At 38.5% G+C, this 12,286-nt stretch overlaps 1 pseudogene; it reads right to left on the bottom strand.

The window, feature by feature from the left end:
- Positions 1–5,268: 5,268 nt before the first annotated feature.
- On the bottom strand, positions 5,269–7,302 carry LOC130738614 (protein WVD2-like 4; annotated as a pseudogene).
- Positions 7,303–12,286: the final 4,984 nt, after the last annotated feature.

Here is a 12,286-nt window from a genome sequence, read left to right as displayed (position 1 = left end):
ACCTCTGCAACGCTTTCGCACTCATTATGTTCAATCTGAACAGTAGATTAAGCTTTAGAAGATCTAAAGATAGTAAAGCTCTGATAAGGATTCAGTTCACTTGAAGCTCTGAAGGTCCAGAAGCTGAGTAGTGAAGATTCTGAAGTCCAAGAGTAAGCTGGCTCTGAAGACCAAGTACTTCTCCTCTGAGTCCAGAAGCAGAAGGTACAAAGGTCAGAGGATCCAAGCTTCCCTCTGACTCTGATCATCAAGCTTCACAAGTTCCAACATGAAGCATCGCTCTGATCAGAAGTCAACTAGGATAAAGGTCATGTCACTATCCAAAGTACAAAAGCAATTGTACAATTCCTGATGACCTTACTTAACTTATTCAGCCACAGCAGAACCTGGAAAACCCAGATCTGCCCTCCAACGGTAGCATTCCATGCAAACTTCCAAACCTTATTCCTTGGAGTATATAAAGATGAGAGATGCCGCCTTAAGAAACTTTGTTCAAGCTCACGCGATATTCAAATATTCTCTTAAGCAATCTTTCTTCATATTGTCCTTATTGTGTTTACCATTAGCTTTCTGAGAAGCATTTCTTTGTAAACCCAAACTTTCAAACAACTATTTGTTTTTCCTTAAGGAGACCAAGGTTGGTCGGATCCTTGAGAAGACTAAGAGAGTGAATCTCTGTGATAGCTAAGTCATTGTATTGTTAGTCACTTTGCAGGTTGCAAGTGCAGTTGTAACAAACTCTGATTAGTGGATTGCCTTCATTCTAAGAAGGAAGAAATCACCTTAACGGGTGGACTGGATTATCTTGAGGGATTTATCAAGTGAACCAGGATAAAATGATTGTGTGCTTTCCTCAACTCTTATCTTAGCACTTTTATCTTTGGTGTTTGAAGAGATTTGTTAAAATCTCAAGTGGGAAAAGTTTTTGACTGAAAACGCTATACAATCCCCCCTTTCTATCGTTTTTTCATACCTTCAGACTTAACCAGACTAACCGCAACTAGAAAAGCTTTCTAAGCTTTAGAAGTTCAACACTCAGGCACGAATCGAAGAATTACCCCAAATGGGTGGGTTGACACGAAACTAAGGTTTTAAACAATTATTTAGAAAGTAATTAATGTTCCGACTCCATATTTGAAGCACAAAGCATGTTATCAACAACTTAAAGAACAAGTAAAACTTAACAAACTCCACAAAATTCATAGTCTATTCTAGCTCCCCTTAAGCATGTTATTCAAGTACTCTAGAAACAAGCAACACATAGAATGTTTATACATAACACATGGCATAATCACCATTTTCAAGCAATGATTCTAGTCATGTTCCTAGTGCACACATAGCCATTTAGTTTTCCTAGAGCACAAGAAAACACTTAAGCATATTTCAGTAACACTTAGCATAAAACACATATCCATGTCAGAATCAAACCGACATTTACCCGAAATCATCCTACGTTCATGCATCACCTCTCGGCCACCCCTAGAGAAATAGGGAAAGCCGAACTTTTCTTCCGATCTAATTTAATTCCTATGCATTCTTAAGTGATATCTAGGGTAGAAAAATACTCTGAAAAATTACGGGATTTAAAACTAGAATAAGGGCTTTTTGGTTCACTTCAAAAGCTCAAAAACTCATAGTTGATATTTTTTGAAACAGGTTTTGAATAGCTATAAACAATGCATTTATCAACAACTAGTTCTAAAGGCGCTAAGAAAGGTTAAGGCTTTTTTCATAAAAAAGTAACGTTTGATCAAAATGGTTTTTGGTCAAGGAATTCAGATGAACGAAACCACAGCGAGAATCTAAGCGCATGGATCATGAATATGAAGCACATAGGAGTTGTAGAAGCTATTTGAAAGAAGAAAACAACCTAAACTGACTTTTTGTCAAAAAGCTTCAAACTTTGTGCATAGAAAGACATGGAAATAGACATGAGAAAGAAGAAAATGATGCAAGGGAAGTGATCCTTACATCATAACGTTTCCAACGCAACTAAAATCACGAGAAACGGTCGAGAATTATACGAACAACGCCAACTCCTCTCCCTCCTCTCTCTAGCCCCGACTCCTCTCTTGGAATAATGAGGAAAATGTGATTTTCCTCCTTTTATAGGAGGAGGAAAAAGAATAAAAAGAAATATTTCACGAGTCCGGTTGTTTTGGTACTTTCATCTGCTGATTTAAAGTAAGTATTCGGCGATAGAATGTCGAAACTAATTTCAGAGCTCATTTAAAATGAGGAAATGGCATAAACACAGTCTGCTTCAAAAACTGCCGCAGAACTGCTTTTTGCAATTGACATCGGATGAGAAAACTTCCTTCATGAAAAAGATTCCTAGCAATGAAGGTATTAAGACCACGCAGATTTAATTTCCGGAAGAAGCATCGAATGGAAAATACCTTTTGTACAGGTCTCACTCCAGTCCCTGCGGAGATAAAGTTTAACTTTATCGAGTTTCTGTAAAGCGAAAACTAACAAGCTTACGGTCGAAAGTTCCATAATGGAACACACGTCAACAGAAAAATACCCTAATGGTCTTATTTTCCTACTGATTAGAAATATAACTTAAACAGTGCTCTAGTAACGGAATTAGCCTTTTTCGGACACTCCGAACCTCATTCGTGTGCGAATATGACTCGTGCTATCGCTCAAACTGACTATAGTGTCATAATTAAACATATGTTGAACGTTCCAACTCGTTTCACTTGTCAAATCGTTAATCACTTGCTCAAGTTACTCTCACGCTTACACAACAACCTAAGCGTGAGTCATAATTTATTAATAATATAAATTTTAAAAATATGGAATAGCTCTTTGATAGTGGAGAGCTCTTCTAAACATGTGCTTTGTGCTCCTCCAAGTCTTGAGCAAGTTGAGCAGTAAGGTCTGTATTTATTTGTTCATCACCAACATCAAGTGGTGCTTCCTGATTATGGAACCAGCCTTCATCGTCAGCATCCAGTGGTGCAGAATTATCATCGTTCAAGGGTGCATTGTTCTCAGCATCAAGTGGCACATCAAGAGCATCATCATCATCAAGTAGTTCTTCAATTAAGACCAAGGATTGAGCAACATTCCTTCTTGGTACAACAGTTGAAGTAGTCGATGAGCCTTCATCGCCATCATCCTCTAGTTCTTCAACAAGATATTCCTCTTGAATTTCAAATTGTGTAAGAGCAGCAACCAATTGCTGATTATTTTGCATCATTGCTCTACTTATCTGAATTGGAATTGATGATTGAGTGAGGAAAGGAGCAAGTTCATCAACATCAGGATGAGCATAACCTACAGGAAACAGTAAAAAGGGCCAAGAAGACCAAGGAGCTATGAATGCCCAAGGTCTCTAGAATAGAAAGTATGGTGAAAGTTTGAAACAGTTGCCATTGTGAAAGATCAGCTTCAGGTTCAGGGACAATGTCTCTTTGAGAAACTAAACTGAATCTCATGCCAGGTGCAAACGACACAGTCCAGGAATGCATGATCTGCTCAAATTCCGATTGAATTACTTGTTGAGCAAGACGATGTAGATATAGAGGCTCGGATGTTGAGGCCTCTGATGATGTATTGACCTTCTTCCTCTTAAAGGATTCTTGCATCAGGGTGCTGAGAGGCCTCTTGTGAGCTTTGGAGGCTGCATGGAAAGTGCCAGCTTTTGAAGACGATGCTTTAGACAGCTTGTCCTTGGGTTGAGCAGCAAATGGTGATTGTGGAGAGTTGTGATAGTTTTGCTCTTCACCGTTAGAGCTTATGGTGTGGATAGTATGAGAGTCATCAACATCTAATTCAGAATCTTGTGATAACTTGGATGTGTGGTGGAGTGAGTACTTCATCCAGATTTAGATTTGAGTTGTTGGACGGTGAAGAACTTCCTCCACAAGTGACTAGCTTTATCTTTTTGGAAATAGATGAAGGTGAAACTGACTTTCTCTTCAAACGTCTTCTGGAGGAATCAGTTAAAATTTCAGCTCCTTGCATCGTTTGCGATGAGCATCAGAGCGAGTCCTTGTAGCTATTGGTTGAGTCACAAGAAGTGATGCTTCATTTCTCGAAACACGAGCAGGGACATTGCTGAAGTTGATCTGAGTAGGACAAGAAAAGGGGCTTAAATCGTGGCAACTAAAAACTTGGTTTTCCAAACGATATAAAGATTCATCATCCTTGTTGGTATCGCTTGATGCAGCGGAAAAGTAAGAGCAGGGAAGTAGACAATGCACGCCAATTTTTTTAACTTGGTTCACCCCTAGAACGATAGGGAAACATCTAGTCCTTGGCATCAGCAAGATTGCACTAACAAGTATCAAGGATGTAACGCCTCAATTTCTATACCGGGATCACATTAGTAACCCAACAAATATGGGGACTAACTCGGGTTTTTTTTTTCCAAAGGGTGATAATTTCGAAAATGAGAAAGGCCCATCATCACCCAAGCAATGGCCCGAGAAGTTCCCAGGTATGCTGGCCGGGCACAATGCATCATTGAAAGCCCTTCTTGCCTTAGACAGAACAACATGAGTTCTTACTTGAACTCAAATGTGGTTTTTAATATCAATTTCAAATTTTTTTCCAAAAACAATTAATTAATCAATTTTCCAAAATCCAATATTCATTGCAATTAATAATAATAATAATGATACCCAAATATTTATTTTTATAATAAAATAAGTTTAATTAAATGGATAGCGGCGAACTTTCAAATAATATCTAAGATAACGTTGAAAACCACAAGGTCAATTTAACAAAGTTATAATACAATTTAAAGATCTTCATCTTCGCCGCCTCAAGCTTCAAGTTGCCCAACCGCATGGCCACGTCGCAACTCATAGACTCTCCATAATCAAGCAAGTCAACTTCACGACCTAATAGTGTTAAGCACCCAAGTAGAAATTATCAAACATAAAGGGTTAACTTCAAACTAACAAGGACAATGACAACAATTAGCTAACCCAAATTAAATTTCAAACTTATTTCCAAATTTGAAACGCTAACAACTTATCATCAACTATAAACGAAACAACAACATATCTTCGATTCAAAACCAATTAACAACATATCTTCCATTTACGAATAAGATAACAAAAGCTAATTAACCTCATCAACAAGATTAAGGTCCATCCCTTTTACCTTACAAAACCCGCAAGTTAATTCCATTAATTTTTTTCCAACAATAGCATGATCAATATTCCGCTCAACAATGAAATTCAACAAAACAAACATGTAATTAATAAAAAAACAGCAACATCTCAAGACAAATAATCAAGAAACAACGCCTTAAACATCTTCCTGAATTTTCTCTTCTAACTTTGAGAAGAACTGATGAAAAAGGAGAAAATAAAGTTAATAACTAGCAGATGCAATATTAATATAAATAGGCTGTAAGGTTTCAAGAACAACCTCCTTCCGCTTTTCAGCTCGTTCTTGCAATCTAGAGGAAAATCCAGAACCATTGTTCCTCCGCGTAGCACTTCTGAGAGCATATAAACGGAATTTCATGCATATGTTAGCTAAAGAAAAAGAAGAAGTTCAGAAAAGTCAATAACAAGTATTCAAATTCTAATAAGATGGATGGACAACATAGAATGACATGATGATCTGAGAGTTTTAGTGTATAATCTTACGAAGTAGTGGAATAAGAATCATCATCCTCTTTATTTGGTTTTTCAGTTTTTGCTGGGTTTGAAACCTGATCAATAGGTCTGCAATAATGTCAAATTCATAAACCACTTAGCAGAAAAATGCAGAGCATTCTCTAAAAGATATGTATAGTTTTCAATACAATTGAGACTACCTTAGATTGAAATACATTGGCAGAGAATATTATAAACTGAGATAAACTGTAAATAAGGATTCAGTAAATCCTGGAAGTTAAGAAATTTACATGGATGCCTCAGATGTAAGACTCTTGGCAACTGCTTTAACCGAAGTAGACCTTCCAAACTAGTAGAAAGAACAGAAGTCGTGACTCGTGAACATGGAGACCAGTTAAAAGAAGCTATCAGCTACAAAAAGAAACACTGAGAAGAAAAGAAAAGAAAATCTACCACAGAGCGTTTAAAGCTATTCATGGATGTCAAAGAAGTCCTTTGGTTAGAATTTCCAGGATTTGTCTTTGCCTCCTTTGAGTTTACTTCAGAGTTTGTCAACCTGCTCAAAAGTCGAACAGAAGTCGCAGATCTAACCCCATTACCTTGATTATCAAGCTTATTTTCTGACTTCACAAGAATCCCATCAATGCTTTTCTTCATACCATCTCCCCGAGCTGATTTGGCTGGGAAAGAAAGGCTCTTCGAAATTTTGGCCTCTGTGTTTGAGATGATGAAGCTGAGGTCTTCACATTGTGCTTATCTTTGGTTGCATGTTTATTGTTCTTTCCAACAACACTATTATTGCTACCAGGCTCCTAACCATGTTAAAATGAATTAGTTTTAGTGGTCCATCATGCCATATGTGCAGTAACTGCTTCATTGATGATAAACGATTCTGATACACAGTATACCTTGGAACGTTTTGGGATTTTACTTTCTGCTGAATTGTGGCTTTCAGGTTCTGTTGTGGGTTCAGATACTTCATTCTTGGCCAGCATTTCAGCATTAGGGTTGTTTTCAGCTTCTTTATTTGGGCTCTCCTTGGTAGTTTCCTCAATAACATGTTTCTCGTCCTCCATTGCAAATCCATTTTCAGATTCAATTGTACTATAAATAATCACAAAAATTAAAGTTCAGTATGATCAGTTATAAAAGAAAAACACTTCTATTTTTCAGTTTCTGAATCATATAAAGAAGTACACAAAACATTGAATAGAAAACCCAATTAAATATGCACATTTCTTCAAATCCTTAACCTCTCAATCTCAAGGCTTCTAGCTTCTTTGGATAGTGAATGATGCATATAAATCAACAAAAGCATATAAAATATGTATATGCCATTGTAATTCAACAAACGTATACCCACCCTTAGATTATAGTTTTCACTCAAAATTCCAGATCCTACTCATGAAGGAAGCAGTTCTCTGAAAATCAAATCATATTTAAGGACAAATTTAAAACATCAAGAGTAAACAGTGCCTTCTGATCCATCTTGATGTGTATCCCCTGCAAAATTTTCCACAGCTCCTTGAACTTTTCAAATCCCCAACTGGAATATTCATTTTCTAATAACAGAATATAGTACAACTTCAATTCTGTGCAACATTTGACACAAATCTAAACTCACATTCATCACCATTGATCAACCCTTCCTTTATCTCTCTCTCCAAATTTAAATGAAACTACTTAAAATTCCATCATTATTCTCTGCCTCCTGCATTCAAATCCACAGATTCCAATGCAAATTCTCTAAGTAAGAATAAAAAATTGACAAAAAAACAAAGAATGACATTGGATCTTCATCCCCTGTAACAAACTCCTCACAAAATTAACACAGAACCAGATAAAGATAAAAAAAACCATAGTCCAATAAAAGAAGCTAAGCAGAACCCAAATCAAAATAGCAGAAACATAGAATTCAATCTGGAAAACAAACATAAATGTGGGAATTCATGTCTTCTATATACTCTGGATCATCATATGCATATGAAACACACTTTGAATACCTCTAGAATTTGGTTTCTGGGCAGGGTTGACTGGATTTACCAACAAGATTACAAATTCAGACACTGAATTACGCTAAAAATTTGTAGAGTTTGATGATCGATGGTGGTTTTGTTTGGATTAGAAACTCTGACTATGATGCTTCCTTATCAGAAGATGTCTAGTTCAGAAGGTAACTTTGTCAGATGCTAAGTACCCATTGGTGCTTACTCTGAGACAAGACAGCAAACGTGTGTCAGTTTATTCTGATGCCTCATTCCTTGTGCCCGTCCTGACAATCTGTTGTAATGAGTGTAGATGTGCTTATTCTCCACCGTGTGTTTTGTGTATTAACTGTTCATAATCATGTCTTTAATTTCTAGCCGTTGATTTTACTTTTGCTTTACAACCAACAACGGTTACTTTCTAAACCACTACGCACACACGTTCTCCACCACTCTCTATTTTTGCTTCTTTCTCCTGAATTGCAAAACCCTTATCTTCTTCATTAAACTCTCTCTCTATCGTTCATCCATCTTCTACCCAAACCTCCAACCTTCAACCTTCAACCTTCAACCTTCTTCACAATGGTTAGATCTGAAAGGGCTGATTCCGCCGAAAGGGCTGATTCCGCTGATGGAAGAGTGTTCCCCAATTTGGTAGTAGGTCTCGCAACGGGTCAAGTCGGTCCAGTTCTTCATCCCAGATCCACAGAGGCTACTCAAGCGGAAAATCAAGAAACAAGGGATGTTATTCCAATAGCTCAACGAGGTTGTGCAGTTACTTGTGACTTTCCTCCAGAAGAACTTCAAGTTCTTGCTGAATGGTGTTTTGATCTCAACAACATTGCGGCAAATGGGGTTGATCTTCGTCCTGAAGTGCAGGCTCAAGGCTGGGAAAGGTACTTCCATAGACTACCTGGTCCAGCCTATGAGAAGCTGGTGAAGGAATTCTGGAAGCATGCTGATTGTGATGAGTATCAAGTGGTTTCCTATGTTCTGGGCAAGAGGATCATCATCACTGAGAAATCTATTGCCAGGCTTCTGGGTGCAGAAACTAGTAACGGTTACAGGTTTCAGTTACAAGAATCAAAGGTCAAGACAAAAACCAAAGAAAAGGTTAACAAGGCGCTATACTCTACCTGGAAACCAGGTAAGAATGATTGGAAGACAAAGGAACTTCACCCTGATCTGAGAATTTGGCACAAGATCTTACTGAACTGCATCAATCAAAGGCCAAAGGGAAGTTCTCCAGACTACATCAACTTCACTCAGAAGGTGTTGCTTTACTTCATCAAGGAACACACCAAAGTCTGTCTTCCTTACTTTCTGTTCTCCTATCTCAAGGACTGCATCAGAAAATCAAGAACTACTGCTTCACCCAAGTCTGCTATCAAATATATTCCATTTGACAGATTGCTATCTGATTTCTTCACTGAGAGCAAGTTGATTTAGGCTCTGACCAAGGCTGGATGCATTGAAGACCTAACAATTATTGTTCGAGATGTCTTCACTCCTACATCAATGAAGAGGATGGGCCTGATAGATACAAAAGTTGAAGCTGACTCTGCTACTACAAAGTCTAATGTGAGGAAAAGAAGAGTCTCTCTGAAGGACTACCATCTCTGGTCAAAGGATGATGATCCATAGGCCATCATGTACTACCTTGATGATCTGAAGAAGCAAGGTTATAAAGTTGATGTGGATGAGTTCTTCAGAAGTCTACCAGAACCTCCGGACTTTGAGTCTCCTAAGAAGAAGAAGACCAAGAGGAAGCAAGAGGACACCTCTGAAACAAAGGATCCCTCTGATGGTGATGATGACGATGAACCACCACCTCAAAAGAAGACAAAGAAGGTCAGAATTGCAACCAGAGTCACTCATCTGGAACCAACTCTGGAGCCTACTCAGGCTGCAATTTCTACCAGAGTCACCAGATCTGCAGCCAGAGCTTCAAGTAAGTTTGTTGTTCTTTCAGATGAAGATGATTTAAATTTGCTTGATGCAAATCCTGTTGAATCCAACCCTGATGCTACCATAACCTTACCTTCTCCTCTTCCTGAACCCACACCCGTTGATCTATCAACTTCTCACATCTCACCGCCTAGGCCTTCTTTCTTTCAACCTTCCATTGAGGAAGAACCCCTCTGGAAATTGCTCCAAACTCCCAAGTCCTTTAAACCAACCTCACCCATTATACTTCCATACAATCCACAAGCTTCTGAAACACAAGCTCTTGAGACACCAACCAATGCAAAGGCTGACTCTGAGCCAAAACCCTCTGATCACTCAAATCAAGAACCCTCTGATAGATAAATTATCTCTCCTGCTCCTTATGTGTCCTTTCCTACAAATGTTGTCATTTCCTCTCCATCCAATAACTCTGAGTCTACTCGAAAATTCTTTCAAGTTGCAAGTGAAAAGCTCTCTGAAATTCCTGAATATTACCAAAGAGTTTCAAGCCCAAACCGCTGTCCTGGACCCAGACCAGAACCTCTGGTTGCTCCTGATTTTCCAATCAAGCGGTCCCTCTGACTTCAGTACCACCTCCTCCTCCTCTTTCTCCTCCTCCTCAAAATGAAAAGTCTGTCTCAAACCACTTTCCAAATCCCGAGACTGAAACTTCTCATCCAAACCCTGAGACCAATACCTTCGCACCTCAAACTATGCAAATTGGTTCTCCTCAAGCTGTCTCTGAAGCTACTAGTAGCAATCATCCTTCCTCACCTGAAACCAATCTCTCAATCGTTCCCTATACCCACCTTGGACCAAACACCCTGCTTGATTGCATCAACTTATTTAATCATGAAGCATCTATAAGGGTTCGCAACGTGCATGGTCGCACTGACCTCAGTGAGAAACCAGACATTGTTGCTGCAGACTGGGATCGTCTATGCACTTGGATGCTTGGATCGTCAATCAGCATTACATCATTTAAAAAGAATGCTGCCTACATTCTAAGTGGACCAAGCTCCGGCGCAGTTCCTGCCTCTCAGGACCCTCTACTGCTCTGATTTCTTCATAGAGGTTCAGCTCCTTCTGGAAGAGTTCTTGCATTTCCTCCACAAATCTGAGGAAACCTCTGAGGATGTTGTCCATCTCCGAACTCAGACTCATCCCCAGCAGCTGATTGGTCAGCTGGTAGATGCTAGGATCCTCTAGATGCCTAACATTGATGAACAAGTCTTCATCAAATGCCTTCTTCCTGAGCTCTTCTATGCAAGCTATGTATGATGCAATTGCTACTTCAATTCTGAAGCAGATGAGTTGTGAAGATTGTTATGGATTTACTTGCTATTTATAAGTTGCGTTACGTCTCCAGATGTTAATGCTAAAGCAGTTTCTCGAGCTATTTTCATTGGAAATCGATGCAAGCATTTAACCTTTTGGCCGGTGGTAAACGTTCTTCTCTTCTTTGGCCGGTGCTCTTCACTTCATTTAATTTTCTTCATCTGCATTAATTAACTATTTTCTTAATTAATTATATTATTATCCTTTTCTCCATTTTTTTAACTTAGACCTTCTCTAAGGGGGAGTGCCTTGTACTTCAAGCTAACTTTTTCAAGCCCCATGCTTTTTTCTTATGACAAAAAGGGGGAGTACAACCAGTTTTTGATGTGTAAGCTGTGTTAGTGTGATTTCTTTTTCTTTTGGAGAATTTAAGAGTTCCATTCTTTATGACCTTAGATCTGTCAGTGGGCATTTGCAAGGAATACATTTTCACTTCTTCTGAAGTGATCGTATGCTAAATCGGTTGACTCTGTTACCTTTACCTTACCCTTGACTCTAACTATTTATGCGCTTTGATATTCATAGATTATCCATGTCATAAATTCTCACTCTGAACTCTTTTATTATTTAGATCAGAATCTAGATATTACTAATGCTTTCATTAAGTCTTAGATTCAGGGGGAGCTAAGCTCATAATCAAGTTGTGACTTGGATTCAGAATGAGCAACATAAACCATTCACCTCAGGATAAGTTTATCTCTATTCTCTTAACTCTGTGTGAATTCAGTTTATTGTTTAAGAATTGTTCATCAAAATACTTGGTTTTGTCATCATCAAAAAGGGGGGAGATTGTAAGATCAAGTTTTGATCAAGTAGTACAACTCTATGTTTTGATGATTACATGTTAACTATTATGTATGAACAATTATGGTACTCTAACGTTGTTTTCTGAGTGTTTTAATGACAGGCTCTGACTCTTATCTAATTACACATAAATCAGATGCACAATGCTCAAAGAGTAACCTACGCAACGCTTTCGCACTCACTATGTTCAATCTGAACAGTAGAATAAGCTTAAGAAGATCTATAGATAGTTAAGCTCTAATATGGATTCAGATCACTTGAAGTTATGAAGACCAGAAGTTCTGAAGACCAGAAGCTCTGAAGGTCCAGAAGCTCTGAAGGTCCAGAAGCTGAGAAGTGAAGACTCTGAAGTCCAAGAGTAAGCTGGCTCTGAAGACCAAGTACTTCTCCTCTGAGTCCAGAAGCAGAAGTTACAAAGGTCAGAGAATCCAAGCTTCCCTCTGACTCTGATCACCAAGCTTCACAAGTTCCAACATGAAGCGTCGCTATGATCAGAATTCATCTACGTTAAAGGTCAAGTCGCTATCCAAGTACAAAAGCAATTGTACTATTGCTGACGACCTTACCTAACTTATTCAGCCACAGGAGAACCTGGAAATCCTAGATATGCCCTCCAATGGTAGCATT

Source organism: Lotus japonicus, chromosome 1 (assembly GCF_012489685.1).
Source record: "Lotus japonicus ecotype B-129 chromosome 1, LjGifu_v1.2".
Classification (NCBI taxonomy): Eukaryota; Viridiplantae; Streptophyta; class Magnoliopsida; order Fabales; family Fabaceae; genus Lotus; species Lotus japonicus.
This window is presented reverse-complemented; position numbering and strand designations above follow the sequence as displayed.